Here is a 16,283-nt window from a genome sequence, read left to right on the forward strand (position 1 = left end):
GTAATGGTCATTTCTACGTGCCGGGCAACCTAGGCGTCACTCTAGGGCGTTGCTCCACCACATCGAATAGCTACGGCCTTAGAAGTCAACGCCTGAAGCAAAAAATGCAATAAAAATGCAACAGTTTTTTCATCGTATAACAGGAATAATTGCAACAAGCGTGAAGGTAATGATCATTTCTACGTTCCGGGCAACCTAGGCTTCACTCTAGGGCGTTGTTCCACCAGATCGAATAGTTAGGGCCTAAGAAGTGAACGCCAGAAGCATAAAATACAATATAAATATAACTGATTTTCCATCGTTTATATCGAATAATAGGAACCAGTGTAAAAGTTATGGTCATTTCTACGTTCCGGGCAACCTGAGCTTCACTCTAGGGCGTTGCTCCACCACATCAAACAGTTAGGGCCTTAGAAGTCAACGCCCGAAGCATAAAATACAAAATAAATAGAACAGTTTTTCCATCGTATAAAACGAATAATTGCAACCAGTATGAAAGTTAACGTCATTTCTACTTCCCGGGCAACATAGGCTTCACCCTAGGGCGTTGTTCCACCAGATCGAATAGTTAGGGCCTAAGAAGTCAACGCCAGAAGAATAAGATGCAATATAAGTACAACAGTTTACCATCGTATAAAATGAATAATTGCAAACATTTTGAAAGTAATGGTCATTTCTACGTTCCGGGCACCCTGGGCATCACTCTTGGGCGTTGTTCCACCAAATGGAACAGTTAGGGCCTAAGAAGTCAACGCCAGAAGCATAAAATACAATAAAGATGCAACAGTTGTTCCATCGCATAACAGGAATAACTGCAAACAGTGTGAAGGTACAGGTCATTTCTACGTTCCTGGCAACCTAGGTTTCACTCTAGGGCGTTGCTCCACCAAATCGAACAGCTAGGGCCTTAGAAGTCAACGCCAGAAGCATAAAATACAATAAAGATGCAAAAGTTTTTCCATCGTATAACAGGAATAACTACAAACAGTATGAAAGCACTTGTCATTTCTACGTACCGGGTAACCTAGGCTTCACTCTACGGCGTTGTTCCACCAGATCGAATAGTTAGGGCCTAAGAAGTCAACACCAGAAGAATAAAATCCAATAAAAATACAACAGACTTTCCATCCTATAAGAGGAATAATTGCAACCCGTGTGAAAGTGATGGTCATTTCTACGTTCCAGGCAACCTAGGTTTCACTCTAGGGCGTTGTTCCACAAGATCGAATAGTTAGTGCCTAAGTAGACAACGCCAGAAGCATAAAATACAATATAAATAGAACAGTTTTTCCATTGTATAAAGCGAATAATTGCTACCAGTGTGAAAGTTATGGTCATTTCTACGTTCCGCGCAACCTGGGCTTTACTCTAGGGCGCTGTTCCACCAGATGGAATAGTTAGGGCCTAAGAAGTCAACGCCAGAAGCATAAAATACGATATAAATACAACAGCTGTTCCATCGTATAAAACAAGTAATTGCAACCAGTGTGAAAGTTATGGTCATTTCAACGTTCCGGGCTACCTAGGCTTCACCCTAGGCCGTTGTTCCACCAGATCGAATAGTTAGGGCCTAAGAAGTGAACGCCAGAAGCATAAAATACGATATAAATACAACTGATTTTCCATCGTTTATATCGAATAATAGGAACCAGTGTAAAAGTTATGGTCATTTCTACGTTCCGGGCAACCTGAGCTTCACTCTAGGGCGTTGCTCCACCACATCAAACAGTTAGGGCCTTAGAAGTCAACGCCCGAAGCATAAAATACAAAATAAATAGAACAGTTTTTCCATCGTATAAAACGAATAATTGCAACCAGTATGAAAGTTAACGTCATTTCTACTTCCCGGGCAACATAGGCTTCACCCTAGGGCGTTGTTCCACCAGATCGAATAGTTAGGGCCTAAGAAGTCAACGCCAGAAGAATAAGATGCAATATAAGTACAACAGTTTACCATCGTATAAAATGAATAATTGCAAACATTTTGAAAGTAATGGTCATTTCTACGTTCCGGGCACCCTGGGCATCACTCTTGGGCGTTGTTCCACCAAATGGAACAGTTAGGGCCTAAGAAGTCAACGCCAGAAGCATAAAATACAATAAAGATGCAACAGTTGTTCCATCGCATAACAGGAATAACTGCAAACAGTGTGAAGGTACAGGTCATTTCTACGTTCCTGGCAACCTAGGTTTCACTCTAGGGCGTTGCTCCACCAAATCGAACAGCTAGGGCCTTAGAAGTCAACGCCAGAAGCATAAAATACAATAAAGATGCAAAAGTTTTTCCATCGTATAACAGGAATAACTACAAACAGTATGAAAGCACTTGTCATTTCTACGTACCGGGTAACCTAGGTTTCACCCTAGGGCGTTGTTCCACCAGATCGAATAGTTAGGGCCTAAGAAGTGAACGCCAGAAGCATAAAATACAATATAAATACAACAGCTTTTCCATTGTATAACAGGAATAATTGCAACCAGTGTGAAAGTGATGGTCATTTCTACGATCCGGGTAACCCAGGTTTCACTCTAGGGCATTACTCCACCACATCGAATAGCTACGGCCGTAGAAGTCAACGACTGAAGCATAAAATGCAATAAAAGTACAACAGTTTTTTCATCTTATAACAGGATCAATTGCAGCAAGCGTGAAGGTAATGGTCATTTCTACGTTCCGGGCACCCTAGGCATCACTCTTGGGCGTTGTTCCACCAGATGGAATAGTTAGGGCCTAAGAAGTCAACGCCAGAAGCATAAAATACGATATAAATGCAACAGCTTTTCCTTCGTAGAAAACGAATAATGGCAACCAGTGTGAAAGTTATGGTCATTTCCACGTTCCGAGCAACTTAGGCTTCACTCTAGGGACTTGCTCCACCAGATCGAATGGTTAGTGCCTTAGATGTCAACGCCACATGCATAAAATACAATAATGGTGCAACAGTTTTTCCATCGTATAACAGGAATAATTGCAACCAGTGTGAAGGTAACGGTATGTTCTACGTTCCGGGCAACCTAGGCTTCACTCTGGGGCGTTGCTCCACCAGATCGAATAGTTAGGGCCTTAGAAGTCAACGCCCGAAGCATAAAATGCAAAATAAATAGAACAGTTGTTCCATTGTATAAAACGAATAACTGCAACCAGTGTGAAAGTACTGGTCATTTCTATGTTCCGGGCAACCTAGGCTTCACACTAGGGCATTGCTCCACCAGATTGAATAGTTAGGGCCTTAGAAGTCAACGCCCGAAGCATAAAACGCAATAAAGGTGCAACAGTTTTTCCATCGTGTAACAGGAATAATTGCAAACAGTGTGAAAGTAATGGTCATTTCTACGTTCCGGGTAACCTAGGCGTCACTCTAGGGCGTTACTCCACCAGATCGAATAGTTAGGGCCTTAGAAATCAACGCCAGAAGCATAAAATACAGTAAAGATGCAACAGTTTTTCCATTGTTTAACAGGAATAACTGCAACCAGTGTGAATGTACTGGTCATTTCTACGTTCCGGGCAACCTAGGCGTCACTCTAGGGCGTTGCTCCACCACATCTAATAGCTACGGCCTTAGAAGTCAACGCCAGAGGCGTAAAATACAATACAAATACAACAGCTTTTCCATCGTACAAAATGAATAATAGCAAACAGTGTGAAAGTAATTGTCATTTCTACGTTCCGGGCAACCGAGGCTTCACTCTAGGTCGTTGCTCCACCAGATCAAATAGCTAGCGACTTAGAATAAAACGCCAGAAGCATAGAATACAATAAAAATACAACAGTTTTTCCATCGTATAACAGGAATAATTGCAACCAGTGTGAGTGTAATGGTCATTTCTGCGTTCCGGGCAACCTAGGTTTCACTCTAGGGCGTTGCTCCACCAGGTCGAATAGTTAGGGCCTAAGAAGTCAACGCCAGAAGCATAAAATACAATATAAATACAACAGCTTTTACATCGTATAAAACGAGTAATTGCAACCAGTGTGGAAGTTATTGTCATTTCTACGTTCCGGGCAACCGAGGCTTCACTCTGGGGCATTGCTCGACCAGATCGAATAGCTAGGGCCTTAGAAGTCAACGCCCGAAGCATAAAATACAAAATAAATAGAACAGTTTTTCCATCGTATAAAACGAATAATTGCTACCATTGTGAAAGTTATGGTCATTGCTACGTTCCGCGCAACCTACCCTTCACCCTAGGGCGTTGCTCCACCAGATCGAATAGTTACGGCCTTAGAAGTCAGCGCCAGAAGCATAAAATACATTAAAGATGCAACAGTTTTTCCATCGTTTAACAGGAATAACTGCAACCAGTGTGAATGCACTGGTCATTTCTACGTTCCGGATAACCTAGGTTTCACTGTCGGGCGTTGCTCCACCAGATCGAAATGTTAGGGCCTAAGAAGTCAACGCCCGAAGCATAAAATACGATATAAATACAACAGCATTTCCATCGTATAAAATGAAAAATTACAACCAGTGTGAAAGTTATGGTCATTTCTGCATTCCGAGCAACCCAGGCTTCACTCTAGGGCGTTGCTCCACCTGATCGAATAGTTAGGGCCTTAGAAGTCAACGCCCGAAGCATTAAATACAAAATAAATATAACAGTTTTTCCATCGTATAAAACGAATAATAGAAACCAGTGTGAAAGTTATGGTCATTTCTACGTTCCGGGCAACCGAGGCTTCACTCTGGGGCATTGCTCGACCAGATCGAATAGCTAGGGCCTTAGAAGTCAACGCCCGAAGCATAAAATACAAAATAAATAGAACAGTTTTTCCATCGTATAAAACGAATAATTGCTACCATTGTGAAAGTTATGGTCATTGCTACGTTCCGCGCAACCTACCCTTCACCCTAGGGCGTTGCTCCACCAGATCGAATAGTTACGGCCTTAGAAGTCAGCGCCAGAAGCATAAAATACATTAAAGATGCAACAGTTTTTCCATCGTTTAACAGGAATAACTGCAAACAGTGTGAATGCACTGGTCATTTCTACGTTCCGGATAACCTAGGTTTCACTGTCGGGCGTTGCTCCACCAGATCGAAATGTTAGGGCCTAAGAAGTCAACGCCAGAAGCATAAAATACGATATAAATACAACAGCTGTTCCATCGTATAGCAGGAATAATTTGCAACCAGTGTGATAGTAGTGGTCATTTCTACGTTCCGGGCAACCCAGGTTTCACTCCAGGGCGTTGCTCCACCAGATCGAATAGTTACGGCCTAAGAAGTCAACGCCAGAAGCATAAAATACGATAAAGATGCTACAGTTTTTCCATCGTATAAAACGAATAATTGCAATCAGTGTGAAAGTTATGGTCATTTCTACTTTCCGAGCATACTAGGCTTCACCCTAGGGCGTTGCTCCAACAGATTGAATAGTTAGGGCCTTAGAAGTCAACGCCCGAAGCATAAAATACAAAATAAATAGAACGGTTTTACCATTGTATAAAACGAATAATTGCAATCAGTGTGAAAGTTATGGTCATTTCTACATTCCGAGCAACCGAGGCTTCACTCTAGGGCGTTGCTCCACCAGATCGAATAGTTAGGTCCTTAGAAATCAACGCCAGAAGCATAAAATACGATATAAATACAACAGCTGTTCCATCGTATAAAAGGAATAATTGCAAACAGTGTGAAAGTAATGGTCATTTCTACGTTCCGGGCAACCTAGGCTTCACTCTAGGGCGTTGCTCCACCAGATCGAATAGTTACGGCCTAAGAAGTCAACGCCAGAAGCATAAAATACGATATAAATACAACAGCTTTTCCATCGTATAAAAGGAATAATTGCAAACAGTGTGATAGTAGTGGTCATTTCTACGTTCCGGGTAACCTACGTTTCACTCTAGGGCGTTGCTCCACCAGATCGAATAGTTAGGTCCTTAGAAATCAACGCCAGAAGCATAAAATACGATATAAATACAACAGCTGTTCCATCGTATAGCAGGAATAATTTGCAACCAGTGAGATAGTAGTGGTCATTTCTACGTTCCGGGCAACCCAGGTTTCACTCCAGGGCGTTGCTCCACCTGATCGAATAGTTACGGCCTAAGAAGTCAACGCCAGAAGCATAAAATACGATAAAGATGCTACAGTTTTTCCATCGTATAAAACGAATAATTGCAATCAGTGTGAAAGTTATGGTCATTTCTACTTTCCGAGCATCCTAGGCTTCACCCTAGGGCGTTGCTCCAACAGATTGAATAGTTAGGGCCTTAGAAGTCAACGCCCGAAGCATAAAATACAAAATAAATAGAACGGTTTTACCATTGTATAAAACGAATAATTGCTACGAGTGTAAAAGCTATGGTCACTTCTACGTTCCGGGCAACCTAGGCTTCACTCCAGGGCGTTGCTCCACCAGATCGAATAGTTAGGTCCTTAGAAGTCAACGCCAGAAGCATAAAATACGATATAAATACAACAGCTTTTCCATCGTATAAAAGGAATAATTGCAAACAGTGTGATAGTAGTGGTCATTTCTACGTTCCGGGTAACCTAGGTTTCACTCTAGGGCGTTGCTCCACCAGATCGAATAGTTACGGCCTAAGAAGTCAACGCCAGAAGCATAAAATACGATATAAATACAACAGCTGTTCCATCGTATAAAAGGAATAATTGCAAACAGTGTGAAGGTAATGGTCATTTCTACGTTCCGGGCAACCTAGGCTTCACTCTACGGCGTTGTTCCACCAGATCGAATAGTTAGGGCCTAAGAAGTCAACACCAGAAGAATAAAATACAATAAATATACAACAGACTTTCCATCCTATAAGAGGAATAATTGCAACCCGTGTGAAAGTGATGGCCATTTCTACGTTCCAGGCAACCTAGGCTTCACTCTAGGGCGTTGTTCCACAAGATCGAATAGTTAGTGCCTAAGTAGCCAACGCCAGAAGCATAAAATACAATATAAATAGAACAGTTTTTCCATTGTATAAAGCGAATAATTGCTACCAGTGTGAAAGTTATGGTCATTTCTACATTCCGCGCAACCTGGGCTTTACTCTAGGGCGCTGTTCCACCAGATGGAATAGTTAGGGCCTAAGAAGTCAACGCCAGAAGCATAAAATACGATATAAATACAACAGCTGTTCCATCGTATAAAACAAGTAATTGCAACCAGTGTGAAAGTTATGGTCATTTCAACGTTCCGGGCTACCTAGGCTTCACCCTAGGCCGTTGTTCCACCAGATCGAATAGTTAGGGCCTAAGAAGTGAACGCCAGAAGCATAAAATGCAATAAAAATACAACAGTTTTTCCATCGTATAGCAGGAATAATTTGCAACCAGTGTGATAGTAGTGGTCATTTCTGCGTTCCGGGCAACCCAGGTTTCACTCCAGGGCGTTGCTCCACCAGATCGAATAGTTACGGCCTAAGAAGTCAACGCCAGAAGCATAAAATACGATAAAGATGCAACAGTTTTTCCATCGTATAAAACGAATAGTTGCAATCAGTGTGAAAGTTATGGTCATTTCTACATTCCGAGCAACCTAGGCTTCACTCTAGGGCGCTACTCCACCAGATCGAATAGTTAGGTCCCTAGAAGTCAACGCCCGAAGCATAAAATACGATATAAATACAACAGCTTTTCCATCGTATAAAAGGAATAATTGCAAACAGTGTGAAAGTAATGGTCATTTCTACGTTCCGGGCAACCTAGGCTTCACTCTAGGGCGTTGCTCCACCAGATCGAATAGTTAGGGCCTTAGAAGTCAACGCCCGAAGCTTAAAATACAAAATAAATAAAACAGTTCTTCCATCGTATAAAACGAAAAATTGCTACCAGTGTGAAAGTTATGGTCATTTCTACGTTCCGCGCAATCTGGGCTTTACCCTAGGGCGTTGTTCCACCAGATGGAATAGTTAGGGCCTAAGAAGTCAACGCCAGAAGCATAAAGAACGATATAAATACAACAGCTTTTCCATCGTATAAAACGAATAATTGCAACCAGTGTGGAAGTTATGGTCATTTCTACGTTCTGGGCAACCTAGGCTTCACTCTAGGGCGGTGCTCCGCCAAATCGAATAGCTAGGGCCTTAGAAGTCAACGCCAGAAGCATAAAATACAATAAAGATGCAAAAGTTTTTCCATCGTATAAAAGGAATAACTGCAAACAGTATGAAAGTACTGGACATTTCTACGTTCCGGGTAACCTAGGTTTCACTGTAGGGCGTTGCTCCACCAGATCGAATAGTTACGGCCTAAGAAGTCAACGCCAGAAGCATAAAATACGATATAAATACAACAGCTTTTCCATCGTATAAAAGGAATAATTGCAAACAGTGTGATAGTAGTGGTCATTTCTACGTTCCGGGTAACCTAGGTTTCACTCTAGGGCGTTGCTCCACCAGATCGAATAGTTAGGTCCTTAGAAATCAACGCCAGAAGCATAAAATACGATATAAATACAAAAGCTGTTCCATCGTATAAAAGGAATAATTGCAAACAGTGTGAAGGTAATGGTCATTTCTACGTTCCGGGCAACCTAGGCTTCACTCTACGGCGCTGTTCCACCAGATCGAATGGTTAGGGCCTAAGAAGTCAACACCAGAAGAATAAAATACAATAAAAATACAACAGACTTTCCATCCTATAAGAGGAATAATTGCAACCCGTGTGAAAGTGACGGTCATTTCTCCGTTCCAGGCAACCTAGGCTTCACTCTAGGGCGTTGTTCCACAAGATCGAATAGTTAGTGCCTAAGTAGACAACGCCAGAAGCATAAAATACAATATAAATAGAACAGTTTTTCCATTGTATAAAGCGAATAATTGCTACCAGTGTGAAAGTTATGGTCATTTCTACATTCCGCGCAACCTGGGCTTTACTCTAGGGCGCTGTTCCACCAGATGTAATAGCTAGGGCCTAAGAAGTCAACGCCAGAAGCATAAAATACGATATAAATACAACAGCTTTTCCATCGTATAAAACAAGTAATTGCAACCAGTGTGAAAGTTATGGTCATTTCAAGGTCCCGGCTGCCTAGGCTTCACCCTAGGCCGTTGTTCCACCAGATCGAATAGTTAGGGCCTAAGAAGTGAACGCCAGAAGCATAAAATGCAATAAAAATACAACAGTTTTTCCATCGTATAGCAGGAATAATTTGCAACCAGTGTGATAGTAGTGGTCATTTCTGCGTTCCGGGCAAACCAGGTTTCACTCCAGGGCGTTGCTCCACCAGATCGAATAGCTACGGCCTAAGAAGTCAACGCCAGAAGCATAAAATACGATAAAGATGCAACAGTTTTTCCATCGTATAAAACGAATAATTGCAATCAGTGTGAAAGTTATGGACATTTCTACATTCCGAGCAACCAAGGCTTCACTCTAGGGCGCTGCTCCACCAGATCGAATAGTTAGGTCCTTAGAAGTCAACGCCAGAGGCATAAAATACGATATAAATACAACAGCTTTTCCATCGTATAAAAGGAATAATTGCAAACAGTGTGAAAGTAATGGTCATTTCTACGTTCCGGGCAACGTAGGCTTCACTCTAGGGCGTTGCTCGACCAGATCGAATAGTTAGGGCCTTAGAAGTCAACGCCATAAGAATAAAATACAATATACGTACCACAGTTTTTCCATCGTATAAAATGAAAAATTGCAACCAGTGTGAAAGTTATGGTCATTTCTGCATTCCGAGCAACCCAGGCTTCACTCTAGGGCGTTGATCCACCTGATCGAATGGTTAGGGCCTTAGAAGTCAACGCCCGAAGCATTAAATACAAAATAAATATAACAGTTTTTCCATCGTATTAAACGAATAATAGAAACCAGTGTGAAGGTTATGGTCATTTCTACGTTCCGGGCAACCTAGGCTTCACTCTAGGGCGTTGCTCCTCCAGACCAAACAATTAGGGGCTTAGAAGTCGACGCCCGAAGCATTAAATACAAAATAAATAGAACAGTTTTTCCATTGTATAAAACGAATAATTGCTACCAGTGGAATAGTTAGGGCCTAAGAAGTCAACGCCAGAAGCATAAAATACGATAAATACTACAGCTTTTCCATCGTGTAAAACGAAAAATTGCAACCAGTGTGGAAGTTATGGTCATTTCTACGTTCCGGACAACCTAGGCTTCACCCTGGGGCGGTGCTCCACAAGACCAAATAGTTAGGGCCTAAGAAGTCAACGCCAGAAGCATAAAATACAACAAAAATAAAACAGATTTTCCATCGTATATAATGAATAATTACAAACATTGTGAAAGTAATGGTCATTTCTACGTTCCGGGCAACCTAGGCGTCACCCTAGGGCATTGCTCCACCACATCTAATAGCTACGGCCTTAGAAGTCAGCCCCAGATGAATAAAATACAATAAAGATGCCATAGCTTTTCCATCGTATAAAACGAATAATTGCAACCAGTGTGAAAGTTATGGTCATTTCTACTTTCCCGGCAACCTAGGCTTCACCCTAGGGCGTTGTTCCACCAGATCGAATAGTTAGGGCCTAAGAAGTCAACGCCAGAAGCATAAAATACAATATAAATATAACAGTCTTTCCATCGTATAAAACGAAAGATAGCAACCAGTGTGAAAGTTATGGTCATTTCTACGTTCCGGGCAATCTAGGCTTCACTCTAGGGCGTTGCTCCACCGGGTCGTATAGTTAGGGCCTCAGAAGTCAACGCCCGAAGCATAAAATACAAAATAAATAAAACAGTTTTTCCATCGTATAAAACGAATAATTGCTACCAGTGTGAAAGTTATGGTCATTTCTGCGTTCCGCGCAACCTGGGCTTTACCCTAGGGCGTTGTTCCACCAGATGGAATAGTCAGGGCCTTAGAAGTCAACGCCCGAAGCATAAAATACAAAATAAATAGAACAGTTTTTCCATCGTATAAAATGAATAATTGCTACCAGTGTGAAAGTTATGGTCATTTCTACTTTCCGGGCAACCTACGCTTCCCCCTGGGGCGTTGATCCACCAGATTGAATAGTTAGGGCCTAAGAAGTCAACGCCAGAAGCATAAAATACAATATAAATAGAAAAGTTTTTCCATCGTATAAAACGAATAATTGCAACCAGTAAGAAAGTTAACGTCATTTCTACTTCCCGGGTAACCTAGGTTTCACCCTAGGGCGTTGTTCCACCAGATCGAATAGTTAGGGCCTAAGAAGTGAACGCCAGAAGCATAAAATACAATATAGATACAACAGTTTATCCATCGTATAAAACGAATAATTGCAACCAGTATGAAAGTTATGGTCATTTCCACGTTCCGAGCAACTTAGGCTTCACTCTAGGGACTTGCTCCACCAGATCGAATGGTTAGTGCCTTAGATGTCAACGCCACATGCGTAAAATACAATAATGGTGCAACAGTTTTTCCATCGTATAACAGGAACAATTGCAACCAGTGTGAAGGTAACGGTATGTTCTACGTTCCGGGCAACCTAGGCTTCACTCTAGGGCGTTGCTCCACCAGATCGAATAGTTAGGGCCTTAGAAGTCAACGCCCGAAGCATAAAATGCAAAATAAATACAACAGTTGTTCCATTGTATAAAACGAATAACTGCAACCAGTGTGAAAGTACTGGTCATTTCTATGTTCCGGGCAACCTAGGCTTCACTCTAGGGCATTGCTCCACCAGATCGAATAGTTAGGGCCTTAGAAGTGAACGCCCGAAGCATAAAACTCAATAAAGGTGCAACAGTTTTTCCATCGTGTAACTGGAATAATTGCAAACAGTGTGAAAGTAATGGTCATTTCTACGTTCCGGGCAACCTAGGCTTCACCATAGGGCGTTGGTCCACCAGATGGAATAGCTGGGGCCTAAGATCTCAACGCCAGAAGCATAAAATACGATATAAATACAGCAGCTTTTCCATCGTATAAAACGAATAATGGCAAGCAGTGTGAAAGTTATGGTCATTTCCACGTTCCGGGCAACCTAGGCTACACCCTAATGCGTTGCTACACCAGATCGAATAGTTAGGGCCTTAGAAGTCATCGCCTGAAGCATACAATACAATAAAAATACAACAGTTTTACCATCGTATAACAGGAATAATTGCAACGATTGTGAAAGTTATGGTCACTTCTACGTTCCGGGCAACCTAGGCTTCACTCTAGGGCGTTGCTCCACCAGATCAAACAGTTAGGGTCTTAGAAGCCAACGCCCGAAGCATTAAATACAAAATAAATAGAACAGTTTTTCCATCGTATAAAACGAATAATTGCAACCAGTATGAAAGTTAACGTCATTTCTACTTCCCGGGCAACATAGGCTTCACCCTAGGGCGTTGCTCCAACAGATTGAATAGTTAGGGCCTTAGAAGTCAACGCCCGAAGCATAAAAGGCAATAAAAATACAACAGTTTTTCCATCGTATAACAGGATTAATTGCAACCAGTTTGAAAGTGATGGCCAATTCTACGTTCCGGGCAATCTAGGCTTCACTCTAGGGCGTTGCTCCACCAGATCGAATGGTTAGTGCCTTAGAAGTCAACGCCGGAAGCATAAAATACAATATAAATACAACAGTTTTTCCATCGTATAAAACGAATAATTGCAACCAGTACGATACTTATGGTCATTTCTACTTTCCGAACAACTTAGGCTTCACCCTAGGGCGTTGCTCCAACAGATTGAAAAGTTAGGGCCTTAGAAGTCAATGCCCGAAGCATAAAATGAAATAACAATACAATAGCTTTTCCGTTGTATAGCAGGAACAATTGCAACAAGTGTGAAAGTGATGGTCATTTCTACGATCCGGGTAACCCAGGTTTCACTCTAGGGCATTACTCCACCACATCGAATAGCTACGGCCGTAGAAGTCAACGACTGAAGCATAAAATGCAATAAAAGTACAACAGCTTTTTCATCGTATAACAGGAATAATTGCAGCAAGCGTGAAGGTAATGGTCATTTCTACGTTCCGGGCACCCTAGGCATCACTCTTGGGCGTTGTTCCACCAAATGGAACAGTTAGGGCCTAAGAAGTCAACGCCAGAAGCATAAAATACAATAAAGATGCAACAGTTGTTCCATCGTATAACAGGATTAACTGCAAACAGTGTGAAAGTACAGGTCATTTCTACGTTCCTGGCAACCTAGGTTTCACTCTAGGGCGTTGCTCCACCAAATCGAATAGCTAGGGCCTTAGAAGTCAACGCCAGAAGCATAAAATACAATAAAGATGCAAAAGTTTTTCCATCGTATAACAGGAATAACTGCAAACAGTATGAAAGCACTTGTCATTTCTACGTACCGGGTAACCTAGGTTTCACCCTAGGGCGTTGTTCCACCAGATCGAATAGTTAGGGCCTAAGAAGTGAACGCCAGAAGCATAAAATACAATATAAATACAACAGTTTATCCATGGTATATAACGAATAATTGCAACCAGTATGAAACTTATGGTCATTTCTACTTTCCGAGCAACCTAGGCTTCACCCTAGGGCGTTGCTCCAGCAGATTGAATAGTTAGGGCCTTAGAAGTCAATGGCCGAAGCATAAATTGAAATAAAAATACAACAGCTTTTCCATTGTATAACAGGAATAATTGCAACCAGTGTGAAAGTGATGGTCATTTCTACGATCCGGGTAACCCAGGTTTCACTCTAGGGCATTACTCCACCACATCGAATAGCTACGGCCGTAGAAGTCAACGACTGATGCATAAAATGCAATAAAAGTACAACAGTTTTTTCATCTTATAACAGGAACAATTGCAGCAAGCGTGAAGGTAATGGTCATTTCTACGTTCCGGGCACCCTAGGCATCACTCTTGGGCGTTGTTCCACCAGATGGAATAGTTAGGGCCTAAGAAGTCAACGCCAGAAGCATAAAATACGATATAAATGCAACAGCTTTTCCATCGTAGAAAACGAATAATGGCAACCAGTGTGAAAGTTATGGTCATTTCCACGTTCCGAGCAACCTAGGCTTCACTCTAGGGCGTTGCTCCACCAGATCGAAATGTTAGGGCCTGAGAAGTCAACGCCCGAAGCATAAAACACGATATAAATACAACAGCATTTCCATCGTATTAAATGAATAATTGCAAACAGTGTGAAAGTAGTGGTCATTTCTACGTTCCGGGCAACCTAGGCTTCAGTGTATGGCGTTCTTCCACCACATCGAATAGCTACGGCCTCAGAAGTCCACGCCTGAAGCATAAAATACAATAAAAATACAACAGTCTTTTCATCGTATAACAGGAATAATTGCAACAAGCGTGAAAGTAATGTCCATTTCGGCGTTTCGGGCATCCTAGTCTTAACTCTGAGGCATTGCTCCACCAGATCGAATATTTAGGGCCTTGGAAGTCAACGCCAGAAGCATAAAGTACAATATAAATACAACAGTTTTTCGATCGTATAAAACGAATAATTGCAACTAATTGCAAATAATTGCAATTGCGAATAATTGCTACCAGTGTGAAAGTTATGGTCATTTCTACGTTCCGCACAACCTGGGCTCTACTCTAGGGCGCTGTTCCACCAGATGGAATAGTTAGGGCCTAAGAAGTCAACCCCAGAAGCATAAAATACGATATAAATACAACAGCTGTTCCATCGTATAAAACAAGTAATTGCAACCAGTGTGAAAGTTATGGTCATTTCAACGTTCCGGGCTACCTAGGCTTCACCCTAGGCCGTTGTTCCACCAGATCGAATAGTTAGGGCCTAAGAAGTGAACGCCAGAAGCATAAAATGCAATAAAAATACAACAGTTTTTCCATCGTATAGCAGGAATAATTTGCAACCAGTGTGATAGTAGTGGTCATTTCTGCGTTCCGGGCAACCCAGGTTTCACTCCAGGGCGTTGCTCCACCAGATCGAATAGTTAGGGCCTAAGAAGTGAACGCCAGAAGCATAAAATGCAATAAAAATACAACAGTTTTTCCATCGTATACCAGGAATAATTTGCAACCACTGTGATAGTAGTGGTCATTTCGGCGTTCCGGGCAACCCAGGTTTCACTCCAGGGCGTTGCTCCACCAGATCGAATAGTTACGGCCTAAGAAGTCAACGCCAGAAGCATAAAACGCAATAAAGGTGCAACAGTTTTTCCATCGTGTAACAGGAATAATTGCAAACAGTGTGAAAGTAATGGTCATTTCTACGTTCCGGGTAACCTAGGCGACACTCTAGGGCGTTACTCCACCAGATCGAATAGTTAGGGCCTTAGAAATCAACGCCAGAAGCTTAAAATACAAAATAAATAAAACAGTTTTTCCATCGTATAAAACGAAAAATTGCTACCAGTGTGAAAGTTATGGTCATTTCTACGTTCCGCGCAATCTGGGCTTCACCCTAGGGCGTTGTTCCACCAGATGGAATAGTTAGGGCCTAAGAAGTCAACGCCAGAAGCATAAAGAACGATATAAATACAACAGCTTTTCCATCGTATAAAACGAATAATTGCAACCAGTGTGGAAGTTATGGTCATTTCTACGTTCTGGGCAACCTAGGCTTCACTCTAGGGCGGTGCTCCGCCAAACCGAATAGCTAGGGCCTTAGAAGTCAACGCCAGAAGCATAAAATACAATAAAGAGGCAAAAGTTTTTCCATCGTATAAAAGGAATAACTGCAAACAGTATGAAAGTACTGGACATTTCTACGTTCCGGGTAACCTAGGTTTCACTCTAGGGCGTTGCTCCACCAGATCGAATAGTTACGGCCTAAGAAGTCAACGCCAGAAGCATAAAATACGATATAAATACAACAGCTTTTCCATCGTATAAAACAAGTAATTGCAACCAGTGTGAATGTTATGGTCATTTTAACGTTCCGGGCTGCCTAGGCTTCACCCTAGGGCGTTGCTCCACCAGATCGAATAGTTAGGTCCTTAGAAGTCAACGCCAGAAGCATAAAATACGATATAAATACAACAGCTTTTCCATCGTATAAAAGGAATAATTGCAAACAGTGTGATAGTAGTGGTCATTTCTACGTTCCGGGAAACCTAGGTTTCACTCTAGGGCGTTGCTCCACCAGATCGAATAGTTACGGCCTAAGAAGTCAACGCCAGAAGCATAAAATACGATAAAGATGCAACAGTTTTTCCATCGTATAAAACGAATAATTGCAATCAGTGTGAAAGTTATGGTCATTTCTACATTCCGAGCAACCGAGGCTTCACTCTAGGGCGTTGCTCCACCAGATCGAATAGTTAGGTCCTTAGAAATCAACGCCAGAAGCATAAAATACGATATAAATACAACAGCTGTTCCATCGTATAAAAGGAATAATTGCAAACAGTGTGAAGGTAATGGTCATTTCTACGTTCCGGGCAACCTAGGCTTCACTCTACGG

This window comes from Calliopsis andreniformis, unplaced genomic scaffold (assembly GCF_051401765.1).
Source record: "Calliopsis andreniformis isolate RMS-2024a unplaced genomic scaffold, iyCalAndr_principal scaffold0002, whole genome shotgun sequence".
Taxonomy (NCBI): Eukaryota; Metazoa; Arthropoda; class Insecta; order Hymenoptera; family Andrenidae; genus Calliopsis; species Calliopsis andreniformis.